Raw genomic sequence first — 18,083 nt, forward strand, 5'->3', positions numbered from 1 at the left:
ACCCTGTAGCTTTGTTGAGAGAAGTGACATTACACAGAGAGCTGAGCTAAGCATGACATGTCCACAGCCACGATTACCATCACCACCACTGGCTCAGAGATTAACCAGACGTGACGTACGCAGACACTATAGATGTACTTGTGTGTATATATATATACACACACAGACAGACAGACAGAAAAGTTTTAACTGTTTAAGTAACAACATTTGAGGAATGTGATATGATAGAGACACAAAAAACTACAGGTCAATATCGGTTTGTTCGGTTGTTTAAAGGTAGGGTAAGTGATATGTTTTGGTTAAAACAATGTTTTTTTTGTTAAAAGGTTAAAGCTCTATATTGTGATAGTAATCATTGCTATATAGTGTTTGTTCAGTAACAGGAGTCTCCCTGTCTCTCCAGCTCTTTAATAAACAGAGAATATATTTTCAGGTAGGTGACAAAATGTCAGCCAATCAGGAGAGACTACCTGTTTATCAGCTTAATTTTCGTTCCAGTTCCAATTTTGTCTGCTTATTTATTTGTGTCATCACTTCCAATTTCACTTGTTTAATCTGTATCCTATCTGAGTTCTCTATCCCGATTGGATAATTTTGGTATCCCGACCTGAAAATGCATTTTCATGTTCAATAAAGAGCTGGAGAGACATGGAGACTCCTGTTAGTGAACAAACACTGTATGGCAATGAGTACTATCAGAATATAGAGCTATTTAACACTTATTTTAACCAAAGAAAATCACTTACCCTACCTTAAATTAACTAATTGATAGCTAAAATCACAGATCTACAAGCTTGCAACACGTCGCCAACAAGTGCTCCCTTCACATAGTCTTAGCTAATCACAGCGATTGGAGGCATGGTGACAACTGGTTTGGGAATCACTTAAAAATGAAAGAAACCAATGAAGGTAGACTATATACATTTAAAGAAAGAGATGCCCTGAGTGCCTGGCCTTCTTTTCCTTTGCAACCTGCCTGCATGCACATGCATGAGTGATGGTTTGGTCTCATAAAGGGTCTATTGGGACGTTTTAAACAATATTTAATTAAAATGACATCTCTTTGATTCACCTTGACAAGGTCTGTCTTACATGAAAAGTTTACTTGTTCTTTATTCTCGAATGCCTTCAAATGATCCCTACAAGTAAAACATGTATTTCCCAGGGAATGAAACTGATTTCCATATTACCACACATCTGAGAGGTCCAGTAATCCCCCCTCAGCGTTCACAGCAAAACATCTGATCTCCGTACTTCTGAATCACTTCCTGGTTCTCCATCCCCCAGTGACGGATCGCTATCCTGGGCTTAGAACGCCTTCACAGGAGCCCTGGGATGTCTGGACGTAAACATGAGCCTTCCTCGTCCTCCTCCCGGCTCCTAAAACAACCTTTTTTGCCAAGAGCTTTACATACGCTGCAGAAATGTCGTCAAAACAGTTTCACGTCTTCAGGTTTCATGTATTCGACTCTTAAGATATTGTTTATTCTCAAAATAAGTGGGAAAGGGGCTTTGAACGTGAGATGACAAAGCTTCAGTGCAAAACCGCTGATGTACAAGTCGGTGTAGGAGGAAATGAATAGGATTGTACTGCATGAATAGGATTGTACTGCTTCTGCCAAGGTCCTGAAAAGAACTGAAATTATTTCACCTCATCCCAGTCAACGGTTCTGTTCTGTTATGATCATGTTGTCAGTTTTAAAACATTTCTTCTTTACCACATTGAACCTGGCATCCCTATTTTGCGCATAAAGTCATAAAATCATTTTTTTTTAAAAGAAGAAAAACACACACACACGCGCGCGCGCGCTGGCACGCACACACATACAGTACATAATTTGTCAAAGTTTTAGCACATAGCACATCTGCTATTTATGCTATTCATGCTGCGAAAAAAATATATATTTAAGGTTGTAACCCTATACTTTTTACATAATGACCCATAAAAATGGGTCTGTGAGCAAAAAATAAAAATAAAATGTCATATACGATAGTTGCCGTTATTGTTGTTGGGTTTTTGTCACTGTACATTTGCATAAATGTGAAATTTGTCCTCTGCATTTACCCATCCTAACTCGGATACATTTGTAACGGTAATTGATAATGTCACTCACACAAGTCACATAGAGAGACTCACCTTCCAGCTGACAAGAGAAGGACACCGTTAAAATTCTACGTTAATGTGTTGCCACACTGTCAAGAAGAAGATACTTATTTCAGGAGAGATTTAAATACATATACCCCTAAATGGGATTTTTAATGGAGCTTATTCCCTGACCTGCGTCATCTATATAGGGAGCTGTCACTTCTCGTCTCTCTCAAGCTGATTTGTCCATTTGCAAAACGTATACTTTTACGCCCGTCTTAGTTCGGTAGCAATAGCTTTATAACAGACCCTGTTTTCCTGAATCTTTGGTTAGTTATTTGACAGCTTTAGCTACTTATTATTCATACAAAACATATATTAAGTAATAAATGATGATGTATTATTATAGGTTAAAATACCCAGCAGCAGATAAAGAAATACAAATCAGACCCACATTTACCAGCTGCAACATTAATTACCATTAACCATTTTAATTAAAATCCCATTAACATGAACCTTAATGAACACATTTTACTTGTAAAAATGTGTATACTGTGGTATTGGTACTTTTACTTAAGTAAAACATCTGAATACTTCTTCCACCACTGAAAACGATACAGCCGGGAATAGGGATGCGGTGGGGGGGACGGGGATGACGTGTGAATGTCCTCCGTGAGGCCAGAACCGCATTAAACCGATGCCACTCGCCCTGTAAACCGACTCTCTACATGCTTTTTTCTCTCATAAATAGGCGGTCTCGAATATCGGATGAAAAAAACACAGTTTACAATTCTGTCCAGCAGCGAAGCGCGTCCTGCCAGTGACCATGCAGCGACCAACAGAAGAAAATACAGTTATATAGTTATTCATGCAGTATATCATTCGGTTCTACCCCTGACCAACTGATGTCATATTTGGACAGTTACTGTAGTCCAGTGGTTCTCAACGTGGGGTCCGGGGACCCCCACGGCCAAGGGGTTCTTGTCCCATGGGGTCCCCAGCTAAATGATTGATATAGGAACCAATGGACCCTTATGGGTCTGTAACAAATGGAACCAAATGGACCCGTACAAGTCCACTTAAACTTATACTTAGTTGACCGGGGTACCCAGGGGTTTAACCACCTCCTTTTGTTGCTCTACACCAAATGTCTTCGCCAAAAATTGTTGATCTGCTATTTCCGGCAAATGTTTGCCTATGACATGCCCAGAATAGGTTTGTGATTAACAACACTATAGATGTTACTATAGATTGACGTCCCAGAGATAAAAAGTTATATCAAACTGGGGTCCATGGTCTAATGCATGTCAAACTTGGGGTCCTTGAAATTAGAAAAGGTTGAGAATCTGTACTGCAGACAATTCTGGAAATGTTTGTATTTATCTGAGCATGTTCAGGACAAACACAAAGCAAGCTCTAGTATTTGAACAGTACAGGCTCTGCAATGTATTACAGGCTACAATAAGTCAGATAACGCCCAGCTTTCATAATCTGTCATTGTACTGTACATGTTTGGATCAATGTGAAAAAATAACACGTGCCTATACAGTAGGTTCCAAAGACTAAAGTTCCTTACAAATCGGGAGCATGATGAATAACCGATCCGATCCTTTTTGTATAGTTGATGTCTCGTTCATATATGTTCTTCTGGGGAAAATCGTTCCAGAGAAACAACAAAAAAGGCTTAAGCAAGGGGATGATCACACCATGACCCGTTGCCAGCAAAACCATTGTTTTCCTATATGGCTTGGCATGTGCTGTGCGTCACTTTTTTATAGCGGTTCACATAAACTTTGACTATTATCAACTTTGGCACCCCTCCTTCCCTTTTTGATTCAACGGTGGGACAATGGCAAATGAAGCCAAAATGTTATATTAGACTCAAGACTCAACGTCTGTTCGAATCAATATTTCCCAGTGATTCGTTATTTGATCGCTCGGTTCTGCACACAGGTCTGCTCCACAGGCACACCACTCTGTGTTGCCTGATGCACTGTTTTGTCAAGGTTGTGTTTCTGAAGCGTCTGCGCCTGTAGCGAGTCGGTCGGTCTGTATGTCTGTCCGTCCATTCATTCACCCCTTCTTTGGTTCCAAACAAGATATCTTGAAAACTACGGGTTGGATTGCCAGCATCTTTAATGACCATATAGCCTTTCTTTCTTCTATTGCCACTATTAGGTCATATTTCCACGTCCACGTATGTTACTCCCAAACAAGATATCTTGAGAGCTACTGGATGTACTGTGGTGGAATTTCCTGTGGAATGACATGCACCCCGTAAGATGACCCCTGCTGATTGTGGTTAGCCCATGATCTTTCCTCTAGTGCCCTCCTTAGGCCAAAATGTCCAGTATTTCAGAATCTATTTGGCAGATTGACATGACACCCAATGAACGCATGCATGCTGCCCCTAGGATGGCTCCTACTCAATATAGTGACCAAGTCGTATTTCCTCTAGCGCCACCCTGAGGTCAAACTTTCCCCCAAGCCCACCTAGTTCACGTGTCAAAGTATACCTGAGAAAGACACACAATTCCTATCTGCCCGCCCCCGTCACCCCACCCCCCACCCCCCGGCCTGAGAGCTCAACCTGACCATCTGAGCAGCCGTCAGCTGGATGAAGCTGAAACTTAATTTCCCCAGCAGGAATTAATAGGTCCAACCTTACTTAACCGGTATTCCATACAGGAACACAGCAAAATTGTTTACCTCCACTTTCTTAAATTATAGGAGTTGGTAGTCGAGATTTAAACAAGAACAGGGGCATTTTTCAGCCTCGAATTTCATTAGCTAATGTACAAAACAACATAATACAGGGGAAAATACAGACCCTGGGAGTGTATTACGTTCATGTATTACATTCAGTGTCTTGGCATAGCACCCTCGCCTTCACATTACACCATTAAAATCCTCGGCATAAACATAACTCTGGGAGTGCTACAAATGGAACCGAATGGACCCGCTATTTCCATTTGTAGCACATACCGGAGTTACAAATGGATGAAGGAACACTAAGAATGTCCCTGTGTCCTCTCCCCTCGGTACATAAAGAGCACGTAATCTCTAATGGGTTTTTCTGCTCTCACGCCATTAAGCGATATTAACACGTCCCCTGCTGAAAGGAGCAAGTTCGGTCCCCGGCGACCTCGATAAACTCAGCGCCCCACTGCCAGCGTGAGCGCCACGTAACCCCGGCAACCTCAACATGTGACTTTATCTCCCCCTCCTGTCCCCGGTTGATGACCTCAACACTCCGTGTCCCGCGCGGCCCTGTCAGCGTGCTGATGATGTCACCCTGAGTCGTTGGTGCGTCTCCGCTTATCCGTAGGAAGACGAAAGGCGTAACCCTGATTAATGTCGGAGGCTCGCCTCCATGGCTTTTTAATTAAAGAACACGTGTGTGTGTGTGTGTGTGTGTGTGTGTGTGTGTGTGTGTGTGTGTGTGTGTGTGTGTGTGTGTGTGTGTGTGTGTGTGTGTGTGTGTGTGTGTGTGTGTGTGTGTGTGTGTGTGTGTGTGTGTGTGTGTGTGTGTGTGTGTGTGTGTGTGTGTGTGTGTGTGACTGGGGGGTGGGGGGCAGATGAGCGCTCTCTCACACACACACACACACACACACACACACACACACACACACACACACACACACACACACACACACACACACACACACACACACACACACACAGGTCATTGATGGAAACATGTGAGAGCAAGAAGCATTTTCTGTAATGGAGACAGTAATTTAAGGGAGAAAAGTGCAAATGAAGCATTCCTTTATGGGATGACACCATTGACCTTTGACCCCCCGCCCCCGCAGTAAAATGTTCTTAATTAAAGCTACATAAATCTGCATAGGATGAAGGAAACATAGTGTACCAGGTGTATGAAATAGACATGGTGTACCAGGTGTATGAAGGATGACCATGCAGTCTTATGCAAAGGTTAAAAAGTAATTAAGATAGCATGTTAAGACATGCTATAGGTTCATTTGTTTACCTGACATCCTATAGTTTCCATAGTTTCAATGTACAGATTTGTTTTATCATGTTATATTGTTTAGACTGATGCTATACGTTCTTGGTTGACCTATGACCCAAGATTACTGAGGCACTACACTGTCTCTCTGCATTTGATGTATGCGTTTACCTTGCTTTCTGTAAGTCGCTCTGGATAAAGATTGTCTAATAAATGCCCAAATTGTAAATTGTAAGGAGACATTGTGTACCGAGTGTATGAAGGAGACATAGTGTACCAGGATGAGAGGAGGAGAGAGATTCACTGGTGTCATACTTCCAGCAATCTTCCAGTGATTGGGATTAAAGGCTTTATTGTCAGAGCTTGGCGGAGGTTTCATTGTGTCGGGCGTAGCAGACACAAAGCCTCTCTCCTCAGAGAAGCTCCATTCTCGTTTCTGAACAGGCTAATAAGGTTTGTGGCAGTGGTGTGAGAGTCTGCAGACACGTTCGAGATCTTGCAGGTCCCGACACACACAGACTGGTCTATTTTTGACCTATTTCCACGTAAGCATGTTCAGTAGATCATCTGCTGATCATACAGTACATCAGGTCACATTGAAACGTGAGTTGTGAGCTTGCCTTGTAAATATGCTATTTTCAATATTTTAGAAAAGGTTATCAAAAAATATATATTGTAGGAAAGGTAATTGTTTTAATAATAAAATAAATAAAAGAGGGGTATTTACTCAGGACCTATAAAAAAGGGTCTCTCTTTTTGGAAGACGATCAAGTTGGTGGAATGGGGTGGGGGCGTCTGCCGTGCGACCCGGGCTAATAATGCCTCTCTAAACAAAGTGGCATGACTGGGCGCTGTGCGGCAGGCTGAGTGCAGTGGTAAAAATAAAGGAAGGTGATTGGATTGTGCCGTGGCACAGCTTGTACCAATTTCCTGAGTTAATGAGAAATTTCTCCTTCCTGCCTGGTTGCGTTTTTCCCCGGCCCCCCAATGGAGGACGGATGCTTAAGGGGTCTTCTGCAGATGCTACGAGGGGGGACCTTGTGGTTTCGCTCGGAGGGGAACAAACAAAACCTCAGGTACCTTGTTAGATACACCAAAATACCTGAGCAAACATCCTTTGGTTGGCAACTTAGATAAATGCTCCAGTACATTGCATCTGCAGGTGGCTAAAAGTGATGTTTTTTTAATGCTCGGTTAAAATAACGATTGACACTTTCAACCTGATGTCCCTATTTTAGGCATGTCATATATATTTTTTGTAAATAGTAAGAAATACCAGATCTACGCTTGGCACTATTTGGTCATTCATTAACCACTTTCAACCCTCGTTGTCGGACGATTCCGACAATAAGCCACTCCGGAAAAATAATATTAATTAACATAATTTAACATTTCAAAGAATTGTTTATTTATTATTTTGGCTAAAATAGAAGCTCACAACATGATATAATGCAAAAGGCTTGTACATATGCTAGTGTAGCAATTTGAAAGTAGGGATAAAGTGGTCAAGTCACAGTTAGAGATAAGTTCAAGGAGACTAATATTCAGGCTTCTTGTTTTCATACTTTTGGGGCATTTCTGCATCATTTGGATAGAGTCAGTGAACACAGAGAGGAGGGGGGGGGGATTACATGCCGCAAGGAGCCTCAGGTCGGGTTCGAACCCAGGCCAGCTGCTGGAAGTACTTAATAGCATGATTTATGTGGTATGTGTACACTTACCAGGTGAGCCACCGGGGGTGCCCCGCATTCGGTCATTTTGGGTCGCTGGTCATAGCGTTCATAACGACAACCACCCAAGTGGCCGACATCCTCGTATTGGTTCGTGGAGGGGATGGCGGTAGAGAGAAGAGGAAGCAGCGGCGTGTGAAGAAAGCAGAAAATTGGACTGGACACATTTTTGGAGGGACTGCCGAGATGGGGGAGGTGGAGGGTGGATGTTGGCCAGCCGGCTCCGTTATAGCGAGCGTGACCGGATAAAAAACATGGCCGTCCTTCATCCTGAGGCAATGCCAAAGCGCTGTTAGGCCCGCGCGCCAACGTCCGCAGCGATACCCCCAAGAGCAACAGCGCACGTTTAGGGAAAAAATAAACACTGGCATGAGTGATCGCTCAGGCCGCTGGAGCGTTTATTATGGTGTAACGCTAAGCTCTCATCTGTTCTCCTTCTCTGTTTCTCTCTCTTTTTTACAGTCTTCTCCTTCTTAGACATCTGTTTGGAAGTCTCCCCCTCTCCCAGGATGGAGGGGAGGGGAGTTTGGCGTGCGTTGAGGCAACAATAGCATCGCGTGATCAAACAAACTCTCTGCCATGTTTGATGAGCTCAGATAAAGGCGCAGATGAGATCTAGGCAGATGGGGTTTGGCTTTGTGTTCAGCTTCGTCCAACGCATTGTGCCCCGTCACAATCCAGCGCATCATCCAGCTAATGTTGTTTCATTGTCGTTGTGTTTATTCACCAAAAACAGAAACAGAATGTTATATTTTGAAGGCATCCGTCAACAAATAGAAAGCAGAGGACCGGAATTATCTGATGAACCGCATGCAGTGAATCATGGTTCATCCTTATTGAAAGCTCTATCTTGAGTTGAACACAAAGCGGCAGCACAAACAAATAAACAAAACATAACAGGGTTAAAACTGCGAAGTTTAATGTCCTATCCGGGATTCAAACCCCGGTCCCCTGCATGGCAGACCACCACGGGCAACACTGTGCTTATGAGCTTTAGGCGATACCAGTAGGTGTCCTTTGATTGATTGATTGATTGATTGATTGAATACTTTTTTAGAAGTTTGCAGAGAAAAAAGCACATAGAAGTACAGTTCACAATACAAGGTCAACAAAATAGGATTGAAAAAGCCCAGAAAAGCCGCAATGGCTTGTTTCAAATCGTGGTCCTCACATACTCAATTCATGGAGATATTAAAATGACAGACAGATAACACTACTATGCAGAACATCATATAAACAGTTTAAAGGTAAGAAAAACAAAAAATATGTACAGTCCTACCCAACAACAAAGTCTAAATGTCTCAATGGAAGAGCAGGGAGACCACCTCCAACCACTGCAGATGTAGGCCTACTAGATATATTGTATTAACATAAGTACGCTACAAGTTCCAGATTGTAGCATTAGGCTGTGGTTCATCTGTTTTGTGTGATCTTAGAAACATAGCTGCTGCTGTATTCCCTCTCACAACCGGATCGAGCCTCGTTTTAAACTTTTGATATTTTAGCATTCTCTAAACATTAACTCTGGCCTGGGTTTCTGTGCGGCGGCATCTCATCTTACATTCCTCTTCCCTGTCCTGGTATCTCCTGCTGCACGGTGACCTTCCAAGGTGTTTTTTAAGTGGTGTTGGAAGGTGGAGATGGCTAGCCCGCAGCAGCCCCCCGTATTAGCCGATGAGGCGCCTGACAAATGTTGCAGTACGCGACACGCCGGCTTCTATTAATCTCCCAAACGATGCCGGGCCCTAATGGGAAGCGGGGACTTGAAGAGAGGACGCGGACGCTCCCCGGTTCTCCCTCCAGGACATGGCCGGAGAGGAGAGTAATGTCCCATCGCTATCAGATTACTCCTCTCTCCCTTTACGTTATTTCCTGACACCCAGCAGCGTGGACAACCCCCCAGAACACCGGATTTATTTCACCCCTGGCCGGAGTTAATTCTCTCTAGTAGTAATCCATCTGAGTTTTTTCTCTCTCTCTCTCTCTCTCTCTCTCTCTCTCTCTCTCTCTCTCTCTCTCTCTCTCTTTTGCTTTGGCTTCGTTTAGTAGAATTTTTTATCTCCTTCATGTTTTTTTGGTGACATCCATAACTCTTGCTCCTCTTCCCCTTGCCGAGATTATGTTGAGAAAATGTGCATGACAAATGTAAAGACGTTTTCCTGCCACACACCCACTTTCAGATATTAGAAGGTGTCGTCTGGATATGGTGACATTTAGGGGTGCAACATTCAATCAAACTAATAAAACGAAGTATACATTTTAATAAAATTGTCGATTTCCGAAAATAGCGTGTGAATAGCCGATCTACAAGCTCACCGTTTCATAACATGACATGTTGTGAGCTTGTCGATCTGCTAGTATAAAACAAGGCTTAAAAAAACACACGCTCCTTGATTATAGGTAACTGATAGAATAATCGCTAAGAAGATAATCGATGGCTGCAGCCCTAGTGGCATTCACACGTGGTGGTGTCTAACTCGTGCACACTCCACGTGCGCTCTCCAAGCGCCACGCTCCATGTTTGCTGGCTCAGCTTGGAAGAGGGATCACATATATTGGCAGATCAGTGAAGCTTCAGACCAGACACACAGATAGCAGGGGTTCAAACCACCAGGCGTCCCATATACTTCCCAGCATCCCTTGCAAGCCATAACGACCCCTGGCGTGGATCTCCCCTTCGGACGGCCCACTCCGCGCCACTACCTCAGCCACTGCTGGGGCTTGATCCGAATCCCAGCAAACCACCGGAGACATGGGAGGAGGAGGAGGAAGGGGGAGGGGTCTGTAGAGGGAGGGTGAAGGAAGGAGAGAGTTCAGCCAATATCTCAAGGGGAGGAGAACCATGTGTTCTCATCCATATGGCTTACAGAAGGAAATGCAATAACAGTGTTTCAGCAATATAGACAACAAAAAAAGTCTCCCAGTCAGCGACTCCTGACTTCTGCAGGTCTGCTGAGGACTTCAATATCAGTTCACCCCCACCAACCCCACCAGCCGGCCTGAACCCCCCACACCTCCTACACGCCTCTCCTCTCCTCTGCTCTCCTCTCCTCTCCTCTCCACGCATCATTATCACCACACTGATAAGGGCTGTGAATCTTTTGCTATCTCACGATTCAATTCAAAACTATTAAAAAAAAAACGATTCTCATTCAAAAATGATTCCCAATCAGTTTAATCCAAATTATCCATATTGTTTTCATTTCGACTTTAACAACCAAGTGTAGCAATGTTATTTCCAACAGCTCAAACAAATATATATAATACCAGAGAGGGTTGTGTAAAGATTATTGGCTTTGATGGAATCTTAGATTAGGTGCACTTCTATTTGATGCAGAAACACAACATACTGTAACTGCTTTGATGCAAGTAGCATTAACGAGTGTCAACGAGCGTCAGCTGGACAGTGACACGTACACCTCAGCTGCGCTGAACTGAAAGTTAGTAAAAAAAAAAAAACTTGAATATGGCTTAAGACGTGATAATGTTTACTTTGATTGTGGTAAGCTTACATTTTATATCACAAACACCATAAACTCCCGTAACTTTAACCAGCAAAAGAAAACAAAAAACAAAAAATAATTATTTTTCTTTTTATCGATTTTTGGAAATTGTGAATCGGTTTTGAATCGTTGATAATAAGAAACGTGATTCTTACATTTTTCCAACACCCCTAGACGCAACAGCACAGAAACACAATCTTTCTATCCGATTGGTCCTGGATCGACAATACAGTGAAGCATTGAGCTTGACGTGCACAAAACTGCACGTGATACAGTACACCCCTCACTGCCGGTACACATCGGTACACACCGGTTTGCTCTAATTGCATGTCTGGGTTCCTGCGTAGAGCATAGTACATTTACTTGTGTGTGCTGTACTTTAGTACCTTTACTACATTTGAGTATTTCCATTGTATGCTATACTTCCTACTTCCACTCATTGCAAAAACACAGAAGTACTGCTACAACATTTTTTGAAAATGAAACAAACTTATGAAAGAAACGTTGTTACTCAATGCGTTTACTTAATGATATTAAATTATGTTTATGGTGTTGGTAGTTGGACTTTTATCTGTGAAAGGCCAGTCACGTAAATGTCAGCCTACGGGAGCGGATAGGGGATGGTGACCGTGACATTTGCTGACACACTGGGTGAACAAGTGCAAACCTGTAAGAACCCGCCTCGTAACTCAATTACTTGGTGAAGTAGCGAGAGCGTGTTTCTTTAAATGAAGGTCATGATAACTTTGACACTGTGACCTCGGGACTGGAGGGGGAAAAAAGTACTCCTCCCATCTTGTGGCCACAGTGATGACATCAGTGGTGGAAGAATTATTCTTTTTTTAAACTAAAGTAAAAGTAGCAATACCACAATGTAGAATACTCTTTTACAAGTAAAGTCCTGCATTCAAAATTGTATTTGAGTAAAAGAACATAAGTATTAACATAAAAATATACTTACAAAACATAAAAGCACTCATGTGCAGATTTCCCTGTTATTATTATTATTGCGTGAGTTTTGTAGATTGGCTAATTTTGAATAGACAAAGTATAAAATAGGGCTTAATTGATCTAAATCTGCAATTTAACTAGTGACTAAAGTTTTCAAAATACAGAAGTTAAAAGTGCAATAATTTTCCCCTGAAATGTATTAGAGTAGAAGTATCAAAATGTTATAATTCTCAAGCAAAGTACAGTAAAAGTAGCTAAAAATCTTACTTACGTACAGTACTTGAGTAAATGTACTTACTTTTCACCAATGTTGGCCTTGAACAAACGTCATTGATGGCTGCGACAGAAGCTGCAGCTTGGCTGAGTCTCACACCCGACTCTTTCTTCTTTGCTCACTTGATCCAATTACGTTTGACATTTTAATGTCACCTCGTCCAAGAAGACAGGACCCGATGTGATTTTCACTCTCACAGAACAGAGGTCTCATCATTTTCCATACTTGCTTTTTTTCATCTGTCGGCAAGTTTAACTTTAATATACGGACCAATTTGGCCTTAATTGAAGATCTGCCCTCGTTCTGGATTGATGGATTACAGCAAATTTGGTGTCAGGGCTGAAAGTATCGTGTTTCATTTCAGAGTCATCATCTATTTTATCACAAAAAACGTCCTTTTTTTAAATTCAACTCATGAAGCTTTGGTGAAAGTTCAATAAGAAAGATCTATCATTTTATGCTTTCGTTCAGCTTTCTTTTCTTTTTTTTCTGGGGAAGTCCACTATGTCACTTCTACTTTCCCATGCTGTCAATGCTGGCAAATCCTTTCATTCACAATTCTAAGCAGGAGCAATCCTAGTCAGTCACGCCATTCTACCAGTATCACTGCCCATATTCTTTCTTGTTCTTTTTTATTTTTTCTCTTCCTGAACACAACAAAAACGATGGAGCTTGCACAAAACAAATTTCAACCACTTCTTTACAACTGTAAACCTGTGAGGTGACAATAAAGTTTCTGATTCTCTTTCAACTGAGCATTGCACAGCCCACCTCCTACCCCAAACAAACAAACAACCACAAATAACAAAAAGGCTTCTGTGCATATCCAGGCAGAGGTGGAAGTGCTGGTAGATAAGATAATGTACATTTATAAATAACAGTGATCAGTCACACCTGTGTATATAGCACCTGACGAAGCCAACACGGCGAAACGTGTCGTCCAGAATAAAAGAATGATGAAGCATTAATAAGTGAGTCGTCATCATTGGAGTGTGCAGTTACTTCCTGAGAGAAGTTCATCGCAGTTGTAGATGACAATGGAAATGTCTCTGCAAATCACAGTGTGTCATTTATAATAACTTGTCCCTATTGCCCGGGGTTCTCCTATTTTTTCCCTCTACAAAAAATGTCTCAGCAGAAAATAGTCACTCAACAAGCTCAGAACTCGTCACAAAGTGACGCGTTGCAATTGCCATTTTTGCTGAATATTCGCCTACAGTGTATGACATGCCCAGCATAGGGACACTCATTTGGTTAATTTAATATTATACACCTTAGAGACAATGAAGAATAGTTTTGAACAGTTCAATGCTTGTGTTAAATTATTGACAAGAGTTTCACAGCTACTGTATACCACCTTCCTAATCTGCCCATATATTTGGAAGAATTTCCCGCTGTCTTCTCTGTCCGCGCAAATATTGTGAAATGATTTATTTAAAAGGTCGAGAAAGTGATTCTTCCATCAGTTTATGTACGATTATACATTAAGCCTCAGCCCTCCGGCGGAACCTGCAGGGCTTTGAAATGCACTGCATGGTGTGGAGATGGAATATTATCTACACTTTAAATCCATTTGGTCTTTATTTTTGCATTCTCCTTCACTTGAACTTGAAAGCGATTTTGAGCAGTTGCCAGATACTTGGGCCACTGGCGGCCCATTTCAGCCATGTCCTGAGGTGTTGAGCACCGCCGCGTATCACCAGTCTAGCATATAACCTGGTTTCCATGTGACTGCTCATCTATTCCACTGCCAGCTCTCTCTCTCTCTATTCACCATCTGACAGCTGTCCTGTCCTCAGTGGTGGACAGCAACCAAGTATATTTACTTGATTACTGTACTTGATTACAGTGCTTTTTTCTTTTTTTGTTTGTAGTATCTGTACTTGAATATTGTCGCTGTCGGGCAGAAACCTCTTATCTCCATATTCTAACTTTGTGTGTTTTTTTTTTTTTGTAAATTAACGCCCTACTTGATCATACATGGTGCCACACAAACGCATCAAAAGTAGCTCCACAAAATTTTCACTCCACAACATTTCAAAGACAAATGTTGTAATTTTGACTTGGGAAAAGAGGACATTACAAATTATTTAGATTTCAAATATACTGAAAATAGCAGATCTACAAACTCACACAAGCTTATTTATCTGCCATTTTCACTATTGATGAAACATTTCTAAATTGCACAACAGCAATGCATTGACATTAAAAAGAAAATATAATCTGTACTTTTGAATACTTATGTATTTTTTAAAGCATTTACTCCAGTGCATTAACCAATGTAGACATCTGACCGACCGAATTTCACTTGTGGTGTAGTAATATTTGATCACGAGTATCTATACTTTGACTCAAGTACTGGATTTGAGTACTTTGTCCACCACTGGTGCTCAGTGTTGTTCTTTACGCCCCAACTGTCTAAATTAGAAAACTGCTTTTGGTTCTTGGATCAGCATTTAGGAACTCACTGCCTCTAGCTGGAGGTGAGAGGTCATTCCACAGCTTGGGAGCCAGGAGGGAGTAGAGAGTGTAGGATGCCACGACTTGACAACATAAACATTCTAAATGCGTCCAAGTTTATTTCCTGCCGCAGTGTTTGTGGATATCAGTTGACAGGAAATATACTTGGACCCGAGCTGTTCCCATAAGCAGTGAGACTCCACTGACAAGGTCTATTGTCTTGTCATTGTAATCGTCTGTCTCTCTGTAGCATGCATGTTCTACAATGACTGCTGTAAGGCAGCAATTATGCAGTTTGCAACATTGTAGTGTGGCGGCTGCCTCCAAGTATTTTTTTTGGGGGGCATTGGTTCTCAACCTGTGGGCTGAGGACCACTGGTGGGCCACGAGGGTATTGCAAGTGGGCCCCAAATAATTTGCAAAACACAAAAATGTTAATGATTATGTAACATGAATATAAAGAACAATATGCAAAAGTGCCTTACCCTACTAAAACAGAACGCATGGATAATGGTGGCCGTTATACAGAGGTACACTTTTTTTAATATTATTTCACTTTTCCCTCTTTTCTTCTTTTTCTTTCTTTTTTTTTGTTGTGGGGGGGGATACTTTTATTCATTGCTGTTTTAAAACCTCTGCGTATATATTAGTGATGAGCGGGCCGACCCGTAACCCGCGGGTAAACCCGCGGCGCGGGTGGTCGAGTCAGGATTTCAGAGGCAATTATGCGGGCTGCAGGTGAGCGGGTCAGCCTCTCTCACACGCAAAAACCCCCAAAAAAAACTATTTTGAACAACATGCTTGTTTATTTAGCCCATGACAATGTTGTGCTACTGTAGACATTTAAAGCGACTTTGGGTACTTAAAAGAGCGCTATATAAATCTGAGCTATTATGATGATGATTATCTTTTTTTTCCCACCGCGGGTCGCGGGGCGGGTTGAGCCATAGATTTATATATGGGTTCACGGGGCGGGTTGAGGCGGGTTGGGTTCCGTGGCGGGGCGGGGCAGGTCATGAAAAAATGCTATCAATATTACCTTTAAATCCATAACTTTGTTCAAATCAAAGCTGAGAAACCGTAACAAAGATATAGTTTCAGTCTACTGGTCTTTTGAACCTCTGAAACAGCAACGCCTGCACACTTTCCAGACATGCTGATGATGACTCAGCAATATATTTATCCCCATCCCTCAATTTTCAGTCTAAAAAAAATAAAAACCCACACACAACTACATTTTAAAATATGTTTTTGTGGCATAAGATTAATAGAAATGGAGGGGGTGGATGTCTTTCACTGAGTATAGTTTGTTTGGGATAATCTGGTTGTAGCAGCTTGTCTCAGCTCATACTTCATTATGTCTCATATGCCTAGATTTATATAATGTGTGTGTGATGATATATTACTGACATTACTTTTACATTATTGTTGCTTTACGACTGCACGTATATTACTGACATTGCTCTGTCATTCATATTACTATACTGTGTCATTACTGTTACATTACTTTTATAAGACTGTTACATTAGGCTACTGTGCCAGTACGGTTACATTACTGTTGCATTAATGTGCCATTACTTTTACACTACTGTTACAATAATGTCCTGTTTAAGGCTGCAGTTTGTGTTAGAGCATTGTGTAATGTTTATCTTAAGGACAAAGTAGACGCCAACGAATTCATCCAGAGCTGCTGTCGTCTTAAATTGTGTTTGTCACCAACATGCCGTGGGTGAGAGATGAGGCGCGGTGACCCCACCGGCTGATTACAAAACATCATTTGAATCCCTGCCGTCAGACACTAACTGTTTATGACCGTTGCCGATTGGGTCCTCTCCTCTGAGCCGGCGTTTTCCTGCAGACGCGAGGTGTCACCCAGATGGGGCAAATCGTGTTTTGCCAATTGGCTGTGCGTCACCGCGGCCCTCAGACTTCAGCTTTGATCAAGCCTCAGGGCCGATGACGGGAGCAAAGTGCTGCGACCGGCTGCCCGCCTCGCCTCACACGATGCGATAGCTGTCAGACGGCAAAATGATTTGTTATGCAAACCATTATTCATATGTGACAAGATGCAGTGTGGCTACTTTGGTATATTAATGGCCCTTCACACTGGAGGGGCTTTATTAATGCTGACAGACACACCTTCTATACCACATCCACTGTACGGGGCCAAGCAAGGTGATTCATAATGAGAAAGAGACCGCGATTGAATGTGTGTGTGTGTGTGTGTGTGTGTGTGTGTGTGTGTGTGTGTGTGTGTGTGTGTGTGTGTGTGTGTGTGTGTGTGTGTGTGTGTGTGTGTGTGTGTGTGTGTGTGTGTGTGTGTGTGTGTGTGTGTGTGTGTGTGTGTGCGTGCGTGCGTGCGTGCGTGCGTGCGCGCGCGCGCGCGTGCGTGCGTGCGCGCGCGCGTGCGCGCGTGCGCGTGCACACGCACACATCGTGCATATGTGTCAGCATCCATGCACAGGCATGCATGTCCGTGTGTGTGTGTGTGTGTGTGTGTGAGAGAGAGAGAGAGGACAATTGATTTACTGTGTTCACAGCCATTCAGAATAACGATAGACCATTTGGTTCATTTATTCCAAATGCAATCTGATTCTTGATTGATTGATTGATTGATTGATGGATTCATTCATTCATTTATTTTGTAGTGGCGGTAAAGTGGAATTAGCTGCCAGATGTGATTGTACCCTTTCTATATCCCTTTCTCATTATCTAATTTCATTGCCTCTGTCTAGGCTATCCTCTCCTTTCCTCTCTCTCTCTATATATCTATCCCTCCCGGCAAGTGTGTGTGTGCAGTGAGAAGCGATAGAGCATGGGACAGGAGAGGAGAGACAAAATCTTCCCTTCTTTTTCCCCCATCCCACCAAGGTCAGTGAAAGCACTCCACATTGCCTTAAACAAATGCATGTGCTCTCTCTGAGGTGTGTGGTTAACATCTGTCTGAACCAGTGGTGGAAGAAGCACTCTGAGTCTGATTTCTTACTTAACGTAGTATAATACCACTATAATACCACTGAGGAGTGAGGACCCCCTCGAAAACCATGTGCTGCATTTCAAGGGGCTCATGCTCTAGTGCAGGGGTCTTCCATGTTTTTTTTAGGCC

Source organism: Gymnoscopelus microlampas, assembly GCF_963454915.1.
Source record: "Gymnoscopelus microlampas genome assembly, chromosome: 17".
Lineage (NCBI taxonomy): Eukaryota > Metazoa > Chordata > Actinopteri > Myctophiformes > Myctophidae > Gymnoscopelus > Gymnoscopelus microlampas.